Source organism: Myxocyprinus asiaticus, chromosome 15, assembly GCF_019703515.2.
Source record: "Myxocyprinus asiaticus isolate MX2 ecotype Aquarium Trade chromosome 15, UBuf_Myxa_2, whole genome shotgun sequence".
Classification (NCBI taxonomy): Eukaryota; Metazoa; Chordata; class Actinopteri; order Cypriniformes; family Catostomidae; genus Myxocyprinus; species Myxocyprinus asiaticus.
In genome coordinates, this window is record NC_059358.1 from 24,678,330 (window position 1) to 24,697,878 (window position 19,549).

General features: G+C 35.4%; 1 pseudogene; it reads right to left on the reverse strand.

Annotated features, from left to right (window-relative positions):
* Positions 1-1,242: 1,242 nt before the first annotated feature.
* On the reverse strand, positions 1,243-10,528 carry LOC127452662 (engulfment and cell motility protein 1-like; annotated as a pseudogene).
* Between the last annotated feature and the right edge of the window lie 9,021 nt (positions 10,529-19,549).

Below are 19,549 nucleotides of genomic sequence, written 5' to 3' on the forward strand. Positions count from 1 at the left end.
GCTGTCTGTCTGAAGAAGGAAGAGACAGCCTGGCGGCACAGAAGTCCGTGTTCACGCCAAGTGTTAATGTTTAGCATCAACTAAAGGTAATGTCTTGGTTTTATTTTTGTCAAATATCCGCTGCTTTGCTGGGAGTGAAAACGGTGTACTTTGTTTTTAGTTACTTTATTATGAATAGTGGCGTTCTGATGTCATGCTAGTGCAAGGTTAAGCTAAGTTGTCAAAATGTACAGATTTAAGCTATCAAAACAATACCAGAGCTGAAGTTTTAACCCCTTTAACGAGCTGAGGGACGTATGTCTTAGAAATTTAATTTGATGATGCATCTGTTAAGTTCAGTACAGGCAAACAAACGTTACTTAGTTTGTAGTGGTCGTTGTTGTATTATTGAGCTTATTTTTAATGCGCTAACTTGGCAGTAAAAGTGAAAGATGCAGTTAGCTCTTGATAGAAGTCCAAAGAGCTAATGTTACATGTGATTATTGTTATAAATCTGTTATTAATAAGGTAATAATGAAAACCTTGTTAAATTTGTGTGGCATTTTGACACAGAAAATGTGTGGGAACCGTACATAAATAGTAATTACAATGAACCCTTATAGTGAATAGTGGATTTTAACCCTTATCTTATTTCTGTGTTTTTTTTTCTGTTTTTTTGTCACTTCTGTCCCTGATATGTCAGAAAACCTCAGTTCAACCCAGTCATCAGGACCATATTTCGCTGTGTTCCCACATGTCTTCAGAAGATTCCTACAAGCAAACGGACGTGACCAAGGTATGTTTTTTGGTTGTGTTCACACAACATTAGAAAATGGAATAACCAAATTGATGCAGTATTAAGGCTGGAATGTTAGTGTTAGTGCTACAATGTACACATAATATGATTCAAGATTTTTTTCTTTTTTCTTTTTTATGAATTTGCCAGCAGGTTATATCATCAAACTGCTTATTATGCCAGACAACACACTCTTAAGTGTTAGAGTTACAATGACAGAGCAGAGAAAATTAGAAAATCAGTCATCAAAATTCAGTAACTTCCAGCTGATCAGCTAATTCAGATACTAATACTACAATTACTGATGATAACAATAACAGTTATAATGATTTCAGATTTTTACATTTTACATTACAATTGTATGCATGCTAAATTGATCTAAAAAGTGCACAGGATGTGTCAGAATTACTGTACACAGGTTGCAGGTTCAAACAGATAAATATTTGATTTGATCTTTTCACAGACGAGGCGGTGGCCACTAGTTTAATGATGGCTAACAAGATCATTGAGAGAAGCCGCCCACAGTGTCCAAAGCCTGGAGTTATGGAATTTTCTTCCTTGTATATTCCTCCTAAGACGACTGACATCTCTCTCAGAGTTAATGTTAAAACTGTTATGTAGTGACGGCTAAGGGTGAGTGAATTGAGACTGAAGAAAACTAAAGTGCACAGTGATAATGAACAGTGACATGTCATTCTATGAGATATTTGATGTGAACATTTCATATAGTTAAAGGTGGGGTATGCGATTCCATGACAATACCATGACAAATACCATGATATAGAGCGAACAACAACACAGCAAGTATTGTAACTAACGTTAGCTAGGTTGTGGGTTAGCTTAGCTAGGTTGCGGTTAGCAAACTGTCTCTACAGTTGCTGCTGCGAAGCTAACAGCCAGAGAGGATGAGACGGTTTCCCGGAGCCAGCAAACCAGCTCCAGACAACGATACTCACAACTCTCCTGCTACTATAGCTAACATCACAACAACAGCATATCTTGGCAAGCTAGAAATTAAGCTGAATGTCCGTGGGCAAGTAATGTAACGTTCCCTGTCACACAAATCATGGCTGGACTAATGTTGTGTGGCTCGTTCCGAGCCACTTTGTTTATTTCCCATTTACAGAGCCAGGGCTGTGTACAAACACCGGAGTATTTTTTCAGCGCACACACTGAACGGACAGCTAGCATACTGTGAGGAGATATTTGCTGAATTTGACAAAAAGACGTGTATTGGATTAGAATCGCATACCCAACCTTCAAAGTCCCAGTCCTTTAAATTTTTTCAGCACACTTTCCATCTTACTGTTACTGTTGAAAATGCACTAAACAACTGTGTGTAGGCCCATTTTAAGGACTGTAACAACTGTTTCAGTATTAGGTTCTGTGATTGGCCCTTGTGCTTTGTATTAGGGGGGTTATATATGTAAAAATATTAAGAACACTTTACCCTATTATTTCACCATTTTAATTCTACTTAATTCTTAATTATTTGTATGTATGTGTGTATATGTGTGTGTGTGTGTGTGTGTGTATATATATATATATATATATATATATATATATATATGATATATAGATATATAGATATATATGAAGGTGTATGCTTAAATGTTTGAAATGAGTTTTGTAGACAAAAATATAACTGTGCCACCATATTAATTTGTCATTATAAAACTAAAATTAATTAAAATATTTTTTTTATTTTTTTTAAATTGATGAATTTATGTTATTCCATAGTTTTGATGACTTTACTATTATTCTAAAATGTGAAGAAAAAAATTATAATAAAGAAAAATTTTGACCGGTAGTGTATATATGTATGTGTATGTGTATATATGTATATACAGTTGTGCTCAAAAGTTTGCATACCCTTGGAGAATTGGTAATATATGTACCATTTTTAAAGAAAACATGAGTGAGCAGGCAAAACACATTTCTTTTATTTCTTATGGGATTCATATTCAACTGTAGGTTATAACAGAATGGCACAACCATAAAACAAAACATGGCAACAAAGAAAAAAATGAAATGACCCCTGTTCAAAAGTCTGCATACCCTTAGTTCTTAATACTGTGTATTGCCCCCTTTAGCATCAATGAAAGCGTGCAGTCTTTTGTAATAGTTGTCTATGAGGCCCCAAATTCTTGCAGGTGGTATAACTGCCCATTCGTCTTGGCAAAATGCCTCCAGGTCATGCAAAGTCTTTGGTCGTCTTGCATGAACCGCACGTTTGAGATCTCCCCAGAGTGGCTCGATGATATTAAGGTCAGGAGACTGTGATGGCCACTCCAGAACCTTCATCATTTTCTGCTGTAAGCACTGGAGGGTCAACTTGTCCTTGTGCTTAGGGTCATTGTCATGCTGGAAAGTCCAAGAGCGTCCTATGTGCAGCTTTGTGCAGAAGAATGCAAATTGTCTGCCAGTATTTTCTGATAACATGCTGCATTCATCTTGCCATCCATTTTCACAAGATTCCCCGTGCCTTTAGAGGTCACAAACCCCCCCCCCCACAAAAAAACATAAGTGAGCCACCACCATGCTTCACACTGGGGATGGTATTCTTTTCATTATAGGACTTGTTGACCCCTCTCCAAACATAATGCTTATGGTTGTGACCATAAAGCTCTATTTTGGTCTCCTCACTCCAAATTACAGTGTGCCAGAAGCTGTGAGGCATGTCAAGGTGTTGTCAGGCATATTGTAACTGGACTTTTTTGTGGCATTGGCGCAGTAAAGGCTTCTTTCTGGCAACTCAACCATGCAGCTCATTTTTGTTCAAGTATCGTCGTATTGTGCTCCTTGAAACAACCACACCGTCTTTTTCCAGAGCAGCCTGTATTTCTCCTGAGGTTACCTGTGGGTTTTTCTTTGTATCCTGAACAATTCTTCTGGCAGTTGTGGCTGAAATCTTTCTTGGTCTACCTGACAGTGGCTTGGTATCAAGAGATCCCCGAATTTTCCACTTCTTAATAAGTGATTGAACAGTACTGACTGGGATTTTCAAGGCTTTGGATATCTTTTTATATCCTTTTCCATCTTTATAAACTTCCATTACCTTGTTACGCAGGTTTTTGACAGTTCTTTTCTGCTCCCCATGGCTCAATATCTAGCCTGCTCAGTGCATCCACGTGAAAGCTAACAAACTCATTGACTATTTATACACAGACACTAATTGCAATTTAAAAAGCCACAGGTGTGGGAAATTAACCTTTAATTGTCATTTAAACCTGTGTGTGTCACCTTGTGTGTCTGTAACAAGGCCAAACATTCAAGGGTATGTAAACTTTTGATCAGGGCCATTTGGGGGATTTCTGTTACCATTATGATTTAAAAAGGAGCCAAACAACTATGTGATAATAAATGGCTTCATATGATCACTATCCTTAAATAAAAACTATAGAATAGAATAAAAAATGTTTTTGCATGATCAGTCATATTTTCAAAATCAATGCCAAAATGTCACAATTTCTGCCAGGGTATGCAAACTTTTGAGCACAACTGTGTATATGTGTGTGTGTGTGTGTGTGTGTGTGTGTGTGTGTGTGAATGTATGTGTGTATGTATGTATGTATATATATATATATATATATATATATATATATATATATATATATATATATATTTATATGTGTATGTATGTATGTAACTACGCAATTATTTTTCTGTTAGTCAGACAGTGTCTCTCATCGAGCAGCTTAATGCTTCATTTGCAGCTCAGTTGGCAGAGGGAGTCGGGTTTGACACACAGTGCTCTTTTTATTGAATCAAAATTGTTTTGAGTCGTGAATTAAGAATCGATTTAAATCTAATTATAACACCAAGAATCGGAATCAAACTGAATCGTGAGATTGCCCCAAATTCCCACCCCTACATGGCAGTACCACCATGTCCAAATAATATTTTCCCCATGCAATCCTAATCTGAATCTTTTAATAAATGTATACTGATACAGTCCATACTACAGATAAATTGAGAATTATATAGAAGGTAATTAGTGCCGTTGTTCACATTATTGTTTATATTTTAGATACACATTATTATAAATCTTTAAAACCTTAGAAGCATTATTGTAAAGATCCACAGTAACCATTTATTTGCTTCCATTTGGTGTTTAGTTTGAATGGTAGGTTCAGTTGTCATGACTGTTGAATTTCAACTGTCAAAATAAAAGACTGAAAGCATGTATTGTTGTTGCGCTTTTATTGTTCTGGCCAATAACTTCACATTGTTTTAAAAGAGCAATAGTGTATTAGTTGGTATGTATTTATGTAAAATTAAAGTACACCATTCTTTTAAGTAAAATGTTCACAATTAAGCATATTGATTCCTGTATAAAACCTGTAATTTGAAGAACAAAAGAACCACAAATATATGTATACTTATAGGAATATTTTGTAAAATTGGTAGACCTTAAGGTGTTTTTAACAAACTTAAAATGTTATTACATCCCAAGCACTGTAAATGAATTGGAAAGTGTTGCATATTTAATGTATTATTTGATTTTAGAAATTTAAAATTGTCTATGAATTTCTGTGAATATATTGAATGATCACATAAAATAAAAGCTTAGATCTGTGAACACACTAACCATACACTTTTATATAGGGTTAATTACATGTAATTTTACATAATTTTTCTGTATTTAACCAATAGAATCCAGTGCTATGGAATGTATCCATCCATGAATGACTAGCACATGGACTTTTGTAATAGTCCTGTGACTGATTATTGATTTTGTGTTGTTACATTGTTTCTTATGCGTTTGTTGCTGAAAACAGCTTCCAAGTCTAAAGAGCAAATGTGATCAGTTCTCAGCATTTTATGTAAATTTGTTCTTTACTTACACAAAATTCTGTACATTATTCCAAGTTGAGTGTTCTTATAAAGGAAATAGAAAACTAAAACATCACATCATAGTCACAATCTAGACTTCTAGAGGAGAGTTTAGGATCTGAACATAGTGCTGTCCATACAAGAGGAAATTGAACACCCCTGATTATCAGCATGAGCAAGGACTTTATTCCAGCCTCAAGCCAGTTGTTGTGTGACGTCATACACAAAGTCATAAGTGCTGGGCTCTTGATAAATGATATATTGAAAAAATGATAAATTAATTTGGAATTCAGGTAGGAACCGTATATACGAGAGAAAACTGATATGACAAGATTATTCTTAAAGGCTCTGTTCATAAGATAACCAGTCCACATCATAAGGAGATGTTGGTATCTTTCAATGAGATAAGAACATATATGAACTGTATTGTATATGCAGTGAAACTACTTACCTCATGCTTGTCAGGAGCAATGAAATTGAGAAATTCATCAGAGCTATGGAGAACGGAAAAAGCCAGCTCCAGCAGCTCCTGAAAAATAAAAAGAGTGATCTACAATCCCAGAAGGGAAGTCACATAGAGACTTCTCTTCCTCTCCCATAATTCCCATTTGCACTTTTCAGCAAGGTGCCAATGTATGCCAGATGGCTTCTGTCACCTTACCTGCCCCCCTAAGTCAGTCAGCTGGAGTGCTGAGTTTTCTACAAGGTCAAATTAGAACTTTAAAGTACTGATAATGATTTCTGATTTCAAATACTGAAAAATATTTAAAAATAATTTTTGTCACTTTTAATGAGAATTCTGACCTGAGCCTTTGGCTTATTTCTGACTCTGATTTTAGGCCTGTGATTTTGTAAGTTAGTCAAGCATGAGTCACAGAGTGACTCTTCTAATGCCCTGCAGATAGCATAGCTGCCAACTGTACACAAATGGTCATACACGTTTTTTTAATAAAACATTTTCATAAAAGTTGTGGAGCAATAGTGAAATTCTGTGTATTTTGCAGCATGCATCTGCTCCTGTGACGCTGCTGCGCTTTATGCACACATTATATTTTAAAGGTCAAAACAGTAATGTAACTAGACCTCAAAATACCGTTTACCCTTATTACTTAAAACGTATTCTTCTCTTTCAGACCAGAGATACATCTGTTTATTATTATCTAGAGTATCAATAAGCATTCTAAAAAATTATTTAGAAGACTAATGACATTAACTCTTTTAGCCACTAGATGGGGCCATTGGACAATTATTATTATTATATAAATTTTTTTGGTCGTTTATCGTAATTGCTGCACGTGCACCTGGTTAATGTCTTCGCCTATAAGTATCCGTTTGAGTTGTACTCTTTCATCTGTCTACCATAATTTATATTATTACTATTATTACCACCATAGTTTATCTTCCTGAAGCTTGGTTCAACAATGTTCTTTATGTAAAGTCATCCCGTTTTGCCTGTTCTGAGTTTGGACCCCCACAAAACCTAGGTTAGTTGCCAAGTTTCTCATTAAATTTCTTGAGTTATGACCTCATTGTTACAAGCAATTTTTTTTTTTTTTTATCTAATTCTTACCTTGTTCTGCTTAAGTGCTCCTTTCTCCCTCATGTGTTGGCAGTCTTTACCTGTTACCACTGCTTTGATATCTGCTACTGTCACTGAATGAAGAGAAGATGAGAGATTTTTTTTTGTTGACATTTAGAATACAACAATATATATTCTGCTTTACTTTCTTTTAAAGATGAACCCATTTCGAGCCACCAGTCTGCCTTAAAGGGATAGTTCACCCAAAAATGAAAATTGTCTCTTAATTTACTCACCCTCATGCCATCCCAGATGTGTATGACTTTCTTTCTTCTGCAGAACACAAACAATGATTTTTAGAAGAATATCTCAGCACTGTAGGTCCTCACAATGAAAGTGAATGGGTTACAACATTTCATTTGAAGCTCAGAAAGAACAGAAATGCGGCATAAATGTAATCCATAAGACTCCAGATTTAAATCTATATATTCAGAAGCGATATGATAGGTGTGGGTGAGAAACAGATCAATATTTAAGTCCTTTATTACTATAAATTATCCTCTCTGTCCAGAAGGTGGCAATCTATTCTAAAAAATAAATATGTGCCTATATGAACATGGTATGAATTTCAGGGAAAGTTGGCTGAGCAGATACACAGTATTTCAAAGAACTACTACAGTAATGTTAAAAGCACCATTTTGCCTTCAGTGAAACTGCCTGCTATCACTCATCTGTTGTTCTTGTTTAGAAAGAGGTTTATAATAGTACATAATTGTCCACTACCTTTTGTCCATGGAAAAAAAACAACCACCAAACAATAACACTTTATCACTTTATGATATTAGCTATTTAAAATCCAGGTTCTTCTGCAACTCATTCACATAGCCAATAATGTTTTAAATATTTAATAGTTATATTTTTCATAATGTGTATTTAAATGTAATTTGATTTCATAGAATAATTTTTATGTAAAAATTGTGTGAAATGTAGGCTAAGGAAAAAAAATAAGCAAATGGTTTTAAAATGTACTGTACAAATGTTGAGTGCTGCGCTAGACTGAGTAAAGAAGTGTTTATGAGTGCAGTCCATTTATCATTTAAACTTTAACCCATTAGGTTTCTTAATGTGAACTGGGGAGCTAACTCACTGTTTCTTGATCCTCCTCTGTTATCTCCTGGTTGTGGACAGGTAACAGCCGGAAAGTTGTACTGTATTCCATTTAAATTCTGTCACAAATTTGGCATTTTACTTGATTATTTATTTAATATAAAGTAAAATACAGGCAGACTATTTTGGCCTGGAAAGCAGCTGTCTGATGTGTTGAACGGCTTGTGAGATTGCTTCATACAAATGAAAAAAATGGAGTGGATTTACTGATGGCTGACTGACTACAAAAGAGTGGGCTGATCAGTCGAGAAACTATGATTGTGTAGCTGCAGTCATTTAATAATCTGTAATTTGAATTAGTGATTTTAAGGCTTCTGGAATGTGTAGTATTTTAGTGGTTGAGGATATAAACACAGTCTGAAAATATCACGCCCTGAGCAGAGTCGGTTCCAAGCTTTTGAGTTGATTCTCTTTCCCAGTGCCTCGGATTTGAAGAATCAATCCTTTTTGGAACTGATTTCCAGCCCTACCAAAATAAAAGAAGAAGAATGTGAAGGTGAAAGTGGAGATTGATAGTAAAAAAGGACTTACATATTGATCTGTTTTTAACCCACACCAATCAAATCACTTCTGAAGACATGGATTTAACCACTGGAGTCATATGGATTACTTTTATGCTGCCTTTATGTGCTTTTGGAGCTTCAAAGTTCTGGCCACCATTCACTTGCATTGTGAGGACCTACAGAGCTGAAATATTTTTCTAAAAGTCTTTGTTTGTGTTCAGCAGAAGAAAGTCATACACATCTGGGATGTCATGAGGGTGAGTAAATTATGAGAGAGCTTTCATTTTTGGATGAACTTTTCCTTTAAGTTTGTGGGTCAAGACGGTGTGCATCAATAAACAACAAAAGAGCCAGACTGAATAACTGAAAATAATACACTTTTGTTAGTCGAAAAGAAAATGTGTTAAATATCTGAATTGTAAATGTAGAAGTTAATGTGAGTTGTGCCCCCAACTTAATGGTGGCCATGCTATATTACTTGCACCATCACAAACTACAAACCATTATATGCCATTTTCATATTTAATTTTTATTTTTTATTTTGTCATTTATAATCAAAATGTATTGCTTAGACAACTAACCTTTCTCCTGAAGAGAGTCATTCAGTATTTGTCCTTGAGAGAACTCCCCTACATCCCCATATTGTAACACTTTGTGGTTTGATGATGAATGACAATACAAGGACTTGTCTAGGTGAGAGAAAGGGAGAGAGCTGAGTAGTTGTGTATGTCAAGCCATAGTAAGGGAGTTCTAATACAGTGACTGCCTTTAGCACTCGTACATCCAATACGATTGTAAATAATGTCATTGTTAGTGCAGTACACCATAACTGTATATCACATTCTTTTCAATTCATTTATCTTATCTGATCTCATTTGATCTTTGTGTGCTGATTGTAACAGCTTTAGTTTTTGTTGTCCTCGGAATCACACAGTCAGATGCTTTTGTGTAAGTGGAGTAGACCACAGTTGTGGATGTTGTTCACCCACATGTAGTTGTGGGAGCATGATTGTTGTGGGTGAGTAACTGACCTTGTCTGTGACAGGTGCTAATTTTCCTAAAGCAGATCTAGTCACAGAGGTGGTTCAACCTCTGCTGTTTAATCAGCTCACTCACCTCTGGCTGGAGCTTCTCTCGTAGATCCCTAAACACACACACACACACATGCAAAGAGACAGAGAGATACATGACTACAGAATATTGGAGCTAGTTGTCACATTTTTTACACCAGTAAATATTTCTTAGGGTGTAGTTTTTTCCTTTTGTCCATTTCTGCATGGGCACATACCTTAAAGTCTTAGCTACAAAAATCTTTTATACATTTCCACTGTTGTTTCTTAGGGAAAAAAATATAGTTCAACCTTTAAGTTGAAATCTTCCTTACATAGTAAATCCTTACTGTATATGCTAGTGTAGTTTTATTGTGTTCACTTACAGCTATAGCAAAAATATGATACTACAATTTGAGTTTGGAGGATAGAATTCACAGAAATATTTCTTAATTTCAAACCAACCTACAGACTCAAAACCTTACAGTAGGTATAGCCCTTCTGCATGTGAAAATGAATAATTCCTGAGAGAAACCAATGGGACACTGAGAACCCGCAATGATCTGGTTCGTTTATGAAGTCTTGAATGTGTTTTTTGGGCTACAAGAGGATGTGCTTACAGCGTTAGGCGTGACTTTGGGTCATCCTGGCTCATCATCTCTGACTTCAGTGTGGGCATGTGAGTCCTTTCCAATGTCCACTTTGGTGTTTTCTGTCATATCGTGTGAGTGCTGTTGGCCACATTGCAATTTCATTGTCTATGACTCTTAACTTGGACTTAATGGAGTCGTTCTGTATTTCAGATATCAGTCTTAGACTTTGCTTCCCTATGTGTGACTTGTTTGGCCATGGTGTAGTCTTGCATATCCAGACCTTTGACAAAATGGCAAAAGGGCTAGTCTGTACTGAAGCTTATTCTGGCCATGAACTGCCCACTAAGACTGGAAAAGGCATCTGACTGACATGTGACGGAATCAAGAGTTTGTTTGTTTAGAGAAGAATTAAATCTGAGATAAATTATTATCTTGCATTAATAGACCAGTGTGGAAAAATGTAAATGGTACATTGGTCTTTGTGAACAATTATACAGAAAACGCACAGAAAAATATAAAAAAAAAAAAAAAACACGCAGAGACTCTAAGTACAGTAAGTACAATGCAGCTAACTATTTCACAGGCTTTTTATGCGGCCTCACTTGTGGCAGTTGCCCAAATCTTATGAGATCAAGAAAGTTCTTTTCAGTTTGTTTCCAATCATGTGTGTCACACTGTTAGTGAATGGACTGTAGGCATGCTGTCTGAGGGTGAGATTAGCTATGTGGTAACAAAGGGTACCACCAGGCCTGGCACATTGTGGGTTGGCGGGGGAACTGAGGAGTTCTGTGGGATTAAGGCACTGTTAGTCAAATCTCCAGCAGTGCAGTGACACAGTCAGAGCCTGGGTAGAAACATGCTGACAGTACACTAAAGAGAGTAGGCCAGATAATGTCTGTATAGAGTACACATTTGTTATGGTAGTTTAATGGTTGCCATGTGTTTTGTCATATTGCACTGACTTATGAAATACATAAAAAGCAACTTTTTCCCACAGCAATGGGCAAGGAGTGTACTCCGGAAAGCATTTGGATGGCAATCTGGAAATGTGTTTTAGTGACTCATTTGAGTCTCTGAGATCTTTAAACCCAAATAGATATGCTATACCGATATTTGGACTGTGAACTTGGATTTGGGTGACAGGAGGGAAGTAACGTTCTGAGGGGGTTATTGCCCATCTGGAATCAGACTGTGTGTATAAAATAATATTGTGTATAATATTGTTTGAAACACTAATTGCTTGGGTACCAAAATAATCGTTTTCCTAGTAATCCAGTCATCCAGTCAGTATTTTCAATTTAAAAGAACAGTTCATCCAATAATGAAAATTGTCATTTTACACACACATGTTGTTTCAAATCATAAAAGGATTTTTTTCTTTACATCTCCTTTTGTGTGACATGGAAGGAAAAGGTCATATGGGTTTGGAACAACACAAGGGTGAGTAAATGGCGATAAGTTTTTGTTATTTATGATTATACACTTAGGCTACACTTTAATAAAACAAAAACCAAGGAGAATAAAAGGGTCTAAACATGTTTGGAAGTTTTTATAAAGAACAAATTGACCAAATATACCATATAACAGAATTTTATATTTTGTAAGCTGTTTTTTTTACACATTTTTATACAAGCTAATGTACAATATTTTCCAGAAATTTCTGTTTTTTTTGTTGTAATAAGACAATGCTGTATTTGCAATATGAAATGTACAAATTAAATTTGTCATATCACGTATAGTGAGTATAACAACCATTTTTGAGTAATGAGCACTTGTACTCAGTCAATTAATAATTGGTGTTATTGTTAAATATTGTTACACTGTTCCTCAATACACACAAGATATGTCTGGAAAGTGATGTTACTTGGAACTTCTCTGCTTAGGTCAGCTTTGCCTATACTCTGCATTGCTAATATAAATTTTATGCTTTTCATACTGAATTATTATGGTGATTACAATTACAAGGTCATAAAACAACAATTATATAATTGAAAACATTTTGTCGCCATATATTAACATTTATATAAAATGTATATTTCTAACCTGTTTTTTCTCTCTCTCTGTGTGTGTGTGTGTGTGTGTGTGTGTATGTATGTATGTGTATATATATATATATATATATATGTATATATATATACACACACACACACACACACATATATATCTGTATGTGTGTGATATTTAGATCAGTCACTAGGGTAAAAAAAGGAAAGGAGCATTTCACAACATCAAACTACGCAATGAGCAATAATGCTTTTCCTCCACTTTGACATAGAAAGCAAAATAGTATTGAAGAGCAATAAATTGATCCCACTGACCATAAAAGTTGGTTTGTTTATTTGAAGTTCACAGCAGAAAGTGGTAATTGCAAGTAGACCAAATATCAGGGGTTTGTATTGTAAAGCTCAGATCTAATATTAGCTCCATTCATGATATAAAGATGCTATATTTGCCCTGAAGCATTACAAAATGATAACTTGATGTTTCAAATTGAAATATTTGAAATGAAATATTATTTTAAATCAACAAATTGCATTTAACCTGCCAGCAATTTCCATTCTAATGTACACGCTCAGCAATGTTTACAATAACTTAACATTATATGATCATTCAGGACTTCCACTGTTCTTGTATTTCTTGGGTTACTATTAGAGTCAGCTATGGTAAAGGCTTACTGTACTTACATGTTAGTGCTGTGAAGAGAGGTGAATCATAAAGACACTGTTAGCTGCTTACAGTGGCAATAGGGTGAGGGCAAGTGCAGGCAACAGCAGATGGTCTTACAGCAAGAATAATTATCTCACAAACTGTGTGAAATGGGTGAATGAAAGTAGTAGAACCCAGTGTAGTATTTCCCATTGAATGAAAGAATAATTTCTGAATCATAAGAACGCTGCTTTGCTTATGTTTATGTGAGTGAACGGCACTGATTGGACAGATGCCCTTGTGGTGCCAGCCAATAAATTGCTGGTTGTGGTCACCATGGGTAGATTACAGAGGGAGAAAACCAGGTTGGATGGAGGGATGGGGGAAGGAAAGGACCAAAAGATGATGGCTTAAGAGACCGTCTGTCTGGTTAAATTGCGGTGGAGTTGTGCCTCTTTATATTGGGACCTTAGAGAGATTCAAGAGAGGTCCTGATAAGAGCAGAGCTCTACAATGTTTGTGAAGGGAAAAAGTGTGTTGAAGTGTAAAAACATCAGGATTCAATAGCATCAATCCCTATTCGTCAAAGCAGAAGTAGTCAATAGAATTTTGTTGTCATGGAAACCGGTTCAGTGTGGCCTGTTGGTCTGGTGGCGGGACTCAATGACTACCTCTGCCTTACACAATAAGAGCCTCGTAAGCTCTTCCTCACAGTCTCTCAATCTCTCTGTTCTTTTTATATGTAGTATGTAAGAAAGCTTGTCAAGTCCAGATCAGCCCTGTGTGCAGACACGTTGCTATTCATTGTATGCTCTGAAGGAAATGTTTGTATGAGGACAGACTAGCATTTGCTGCAGTTGTTTTTGGATTATGATGGCACCAGGTTAGGGATGAGCATTTTCATTTACTCTTGCCTTCCATGATGCATTAGAGTCTACACAACATTATACCAGTGTCATACTGTTTGTAGTGGTAAAAGATGTTTAGCTTAAAGGAATAGTTCACCCAAATAAATTAAATTTACTTACCCTGTCACTCCAAACCCATATAATTTTTCTTTCCATGGTTCAAGCTTGAAAAGTGAAATTTAAGTCATTATTCACTCAAATCAAACTACTGATGAAGCATTGAAATAAAAATAGCGGCAAAGTCGATAACATCAAACCTCATTGCTTCCCATCGTGTTTCACCAAACGTCATAACACATGATCGCAAGAACTAATGAGGTTCGATGTTATCGACATACCTTCCATCTTTGATTTCCATGCTTCATTAATGATTTGATTTTAAAGTGATATTGACTTTATTTTTTTCTGTTCATCACACAAAGTGATTGAATGGCTTCAGAAGATTATTATTATTATTTTTATTTTATTTGACAGACTGGAGTCACTTTTCACTTTCATTTTATGGCAAGTAAACCCTTTGAAATGTCTCCTTTTGTGTCTCATGGAAGAAGTCATACAGGTTTGAAGCGACACGTTGCAGGTTTTTTGGATTATTATATCAGATACGCACTCTGTGCTTCAATAAAGGTGTAAAATATAACAAATGTATGCTTAAAGGAATAGTTCACCCAAAAATGAAAGTTCTTTCATCCATCCACTTTCATGTTGTTCAAAATCTGTATGATTTTCTTTCTTCTGTGGCAGACAAACGAGATGTTCAAGCTGCTCTGAAAATAAATGGGAACGGGGCTGTCATGTGCCTAAAACAGTGGTGGGGAAAGTCCGGCCTCAGGGCCGTATAACACCCACAAGGCCATTGGAGAAATAATTTGAAAAGCAAACAAAGGGCCTTGTTTACATTTAACTGTCGGAAAAAAATTAAATAATGATTAAAAATAATTGAAAATACAAAACATATGCATAAAACACATAATATTGAATGATAGAAAGACCTTTTTATTATTTTTTCTTGCTGCGTGAGCATGTGACGGAATGTGTACATTAATTTCAACCCACAATCAGAAATTGCAAGCAATTGTATGGCCCACAAATTATTTTGTAAATACTCGAATGGCCTTTAATAGGAACACGTTCCCCACCCTGGCCTAAAAGGGTCACCATAAAAGTAGCCCATATGACGTGTGCACAATATTCCAGGTCTTAAGGCCATACAATAGCTTTCCAAAAATTAAGTCGTTATTCATTGAAAATCTTGCCTTTTGATCAACATTCATGTACGGTGAGACACTACTGTAGTCAAATGGCCTGGTGGTCACCGCAGGGCTGAGTGCATTGAGTGCTTGGACTGAATTTACACCCAATTCTTTGTTGCTTCTTTTCAGAGAGATGTCTACTTACCTTGGCACATGAAATTATTTAATTGTTTTGTGGGAGGCAATTCCTTTAGGTCCATCAGTAAAAAAAATACAGTATATGAACTGGACATGTTTGACTGCAGGAAACTCTTCATGCGATCTTGGTCGAGTGCTCTCATGACAGTTGACTTGCCATTCACTTTCATTGTATGGGAAAGAGCAGCATGAACATTTGGCTAAATTTCTCCTCACACAGGAGGTCAAAGTCATACAGGTTTTGAATGACATGACATTGAGTAAATCTAAAAGAAGACAACACTATTGCTTTTGGCCACATACACATTAATACTTTTATGGCTCTCATTCACACAGCACTGAAAACGGAGACTTTCGAAAACACTCTCCATAAATGCATACTTTGGAAAACAATGGCGTTATGAAACTAAAAATGGACATTAAATACTTGATAGTTCACCCAAAAATTAAAATTATCTTATTTATTCAACCTCATGCCATCCCAGATGTGTATGACTTTCTTTCTTCAGCAGAACACAAATTAAGACTTTTAGAAGAATATCTCAGCTCTTTAGGTCCATACAATGCAAGTGAATGGTGATCAGACCTTTGTAGCTCCAAAAATCACATAAAGGAAACATAAAAGTAATCCAGTTGTCCAGTATTCAGGTGTCTAAATTAATATCTCCAGAAGCAATATAATAGGTGTGGGTGAGAAACAGAACAATATTTAAGTCCTGTTTTTTTTTTATTTTTTTTTTTACTTTAAATCTCAACTTTAACTTTCACATGTGAAAGTGAAACTAAACAAGCATCATGTGTGACTTTCAGATGTAAAAGTGAAGATGGAGATATAGAATTTAAAAAAAGGACTCACCCACACCTATTATATTGCTTCTGAAGATATGAATTTAGACAATTGAATACTGAACAACTGGATTACTTTTATGTTTCCTTTATGTGATATTTGGAACTATAAAGGTCTGATCACCGTTCACTTTCATTGTATGGAGCTACAGAGCTGAAATATTCTTCTAAAAGTCTTCATTTGTTTTCTGCTGAAGACAAAGTCATTCACATCTGGGATGGCATGAGGGTTAGTATAGAGGTGAAGTTTTTTTGTTTGTTATTATTGTATTTTTTTCTATTCTGTTCTTTTACTGTCCACTGTATGTTCCCTTATAAGCAAGGAATTATTCTGTAGTTTGCTGAAAGGCCCCATTGCTAAATAGAGAAAAATGAAATGATACACACAGTGAAAAAAATAGATTGTATAGTTCTCAACAAAACTCTGTAATCTTAATTGTCGCAGTTGTAGAAACCAGATAGGCTACTAGTGTTTTATCTTTAAGTGTGTGGGGGGCTTTAATTAGTCTGATTAAATGCCATGTAGACTTTGTATAGTATCTTTAATACCACAAATCTAATTTCAGAATCTATTTACAAGAAACACATAACATGAGGGTGGGACCACATAGACCAATATTTTATGCAATTTTAAATAAAAAGTTATGCAAAAAATAATACAATAAAATCATTATGCAACCTGATCATTAATGTATATATACACAGCATCAAAACGACTGATGTCTGAAATCCTGGCAGATGTGTGAAATAAATATTTTAAAAATGGAAATATCTAGCAAGGAAAAACTTTCCTTGCATTCTTTCGCAGTTGCTGAAGTAGGGAAGGCATCATGTGCAATGATATGCCTCTTGCTATTCAAGAAGAAAACACAAACTCACCAATTTGCCCATTACTACAAATCCATACACGTTTTCACCGCATTGCAGGCCATTCTTTGCAGCATCAGTATGTTTAATGTCAACAGTCTTTGTAAAATCCTCCCCAGCTGATTTATCGTTCTGTTCATTACTTTTATAATGTAACAGTACTACCCTGAACACAGGCATGAGTGTTTTCTGGTAGATTCAGTTCCTCAAAAACAGCTATCAATCCGTTTCTGTTTTAGACAACAAAAGTATATAATAATGTAATCTCAAAACTCTTAATAATTAAAAAGCACAATATATAAGTGTGGCAGTGGGGGCGTGGTCAAGCATCTCTCCAGAGAGAGAAAGCAGTAAGGGCGCTTACACCTGAGCTAAATTATGTCTAACACCTGTCTCTAATTTCAGTGAGCACGGGGAGAGCGGCATAAATAGAGCGACACAACACTCAGTCGAGAGAGAGACTGGATACGACAGAGCCGAGCCAGAGCAAGGATTTTTCTAGTAGTGAAAGTTTATTTATGAAAGCAGTGTGTGTTAGTGTCAGTTTAGTGTGTGAAGGTGAACTGTAAAGTGGTGTCGCCAAGAGGGGAAAATAAAGCCTCACCTGAAGAAGGAAAAACTGCTCCTCGCCTCATCTTTTACAATAAGTAAACATGAGTGTGTCAGTCATTATTAGTGACTTAAAGGAATATTCAGGGTTCAATACAAGTTAAGTTCAATTGACAGCATTTGTGGCATAATACTGATTACCAAAAATATTAATTTTGACTTGCCCCTCCTTTTAAAAAAAGCTAAAATCTGGGTTCTAGTGAGGTACTTACAATGGAAGTTAAGAGGGCCAATCTGTAAATGTTTAAAAACTCACTGTTTCAAAAGTATAGCCACAAGACATTAACAATATGTGTGTTAACATGATTTAAATGTGATAAAAATCACTAACAATAGCAGCTTTTCCATTGCCGGGCCGAATGGTTCTGAGCACAGTACGAAACGGTTACAGTAGCATTTCCACTTAGACAAGGTTTGGCATGGCACGATTATAAACTGTTCTCGGCCCGGAATTCTCGGCATGGTTAGCTAACTGTACTCAACTGTGCTCAACAATAATGGTGGAATGGCATTAGTACATGCTGACTCATGATTGTCAATTTGTCAATGCCAAAGTAACTAATAATGCTTTTAGTTGTTTCTAGCTTGCCAAGTTTGCTAATATTTGGCTGAAGTTAATAAAAGTTAATAAAATTAAAAAGTGTATGTTTAGTGTATCTTCATGATTTTATGATGATGGTTTAACTAGTATTGTAGCCTACATTTATTTTCGACAAGCCTTTTTCGTCAGGACAGTAGATTACTAGCTCATTAAAACTTAACGTATCAATATATTCTAATATAATATTTTCATATAATACTTATTTTATAATTTATCAATACATTTTCTTTTTTAGCTAGTCTGGGAACTTTAACCTTTGTGTGTTCATGTCCGGTGGCATACAAGCCTCAGCAAATGGAAAACCTCTTGCTTTTTTATCTTTGCTTTCCTTTTGTGACATGGGCCGTGTCTTTTATGTGTATTAGCTGAGTAAAACCAAGGAAAAAAGCAGTCCTAAAAACTGGAACATTCGATCATCCTCAATAGCGCTCTTTCTTCTAATGTTTAACTCTCACGCCATCGCCAAAAGACGGATCTGTTACGTACATTCACCACAGTGGAAAAAGAAAGTGAAATCATGGCAACTGGCATGGATCGGCATGGAACGTTACAGTTTTGTGATGAGAACTTGTTGGTCCAATGGTGGAAAAGCAGCTCTTTTCTGTGTTAAGTTATAGCCAATTTGACAATTTCATTGCCATGACGATACAACGCCATAAACCCTAAACTTTATAACTGCTTTTATAAAATTATAAGCTTTACATTTCTGCAATTTAAATCCTCCAAAAATGGGTCCCATTCACTTCCATTGTAAGAGCCTCACTATAACCTCAATGGTTTTTTTGTTTTGTTTTGTTTTTTTCAAGAAAAGGGACAAGTTGAAATTATGTTTTTGTGGTAATCAACATTATGCCAAAAATGCTTTCGATTGAGTTTAACTTGTATTGAACCCAGAATATTCCTTTAAAATTTGCCATTTGTTTAATATCAAAGCCAATAAATTTGAGGGCTTTTTTTTTCAAACCATAAATTAATAATCGGGTGTAGTACTTTTTTTAAATATTATTTTTTGTATTTTTTTATTCTGTACCAGATTATGAAAGGAATAAGCAGTTTTCCATTATGATTTGATTTCTGAATTCACTGTTAGAAATGGAATGTAAAAGTCCAGATTAAGATTTTAATGGTAACACTTTACAAATTTCCATTTGTTATCATTAGTTAACCACATTAGTTAACATGAATTTACAATGACCAATACCTTTACAGAACTGATTAATCTTGCTTAATGATAATTTC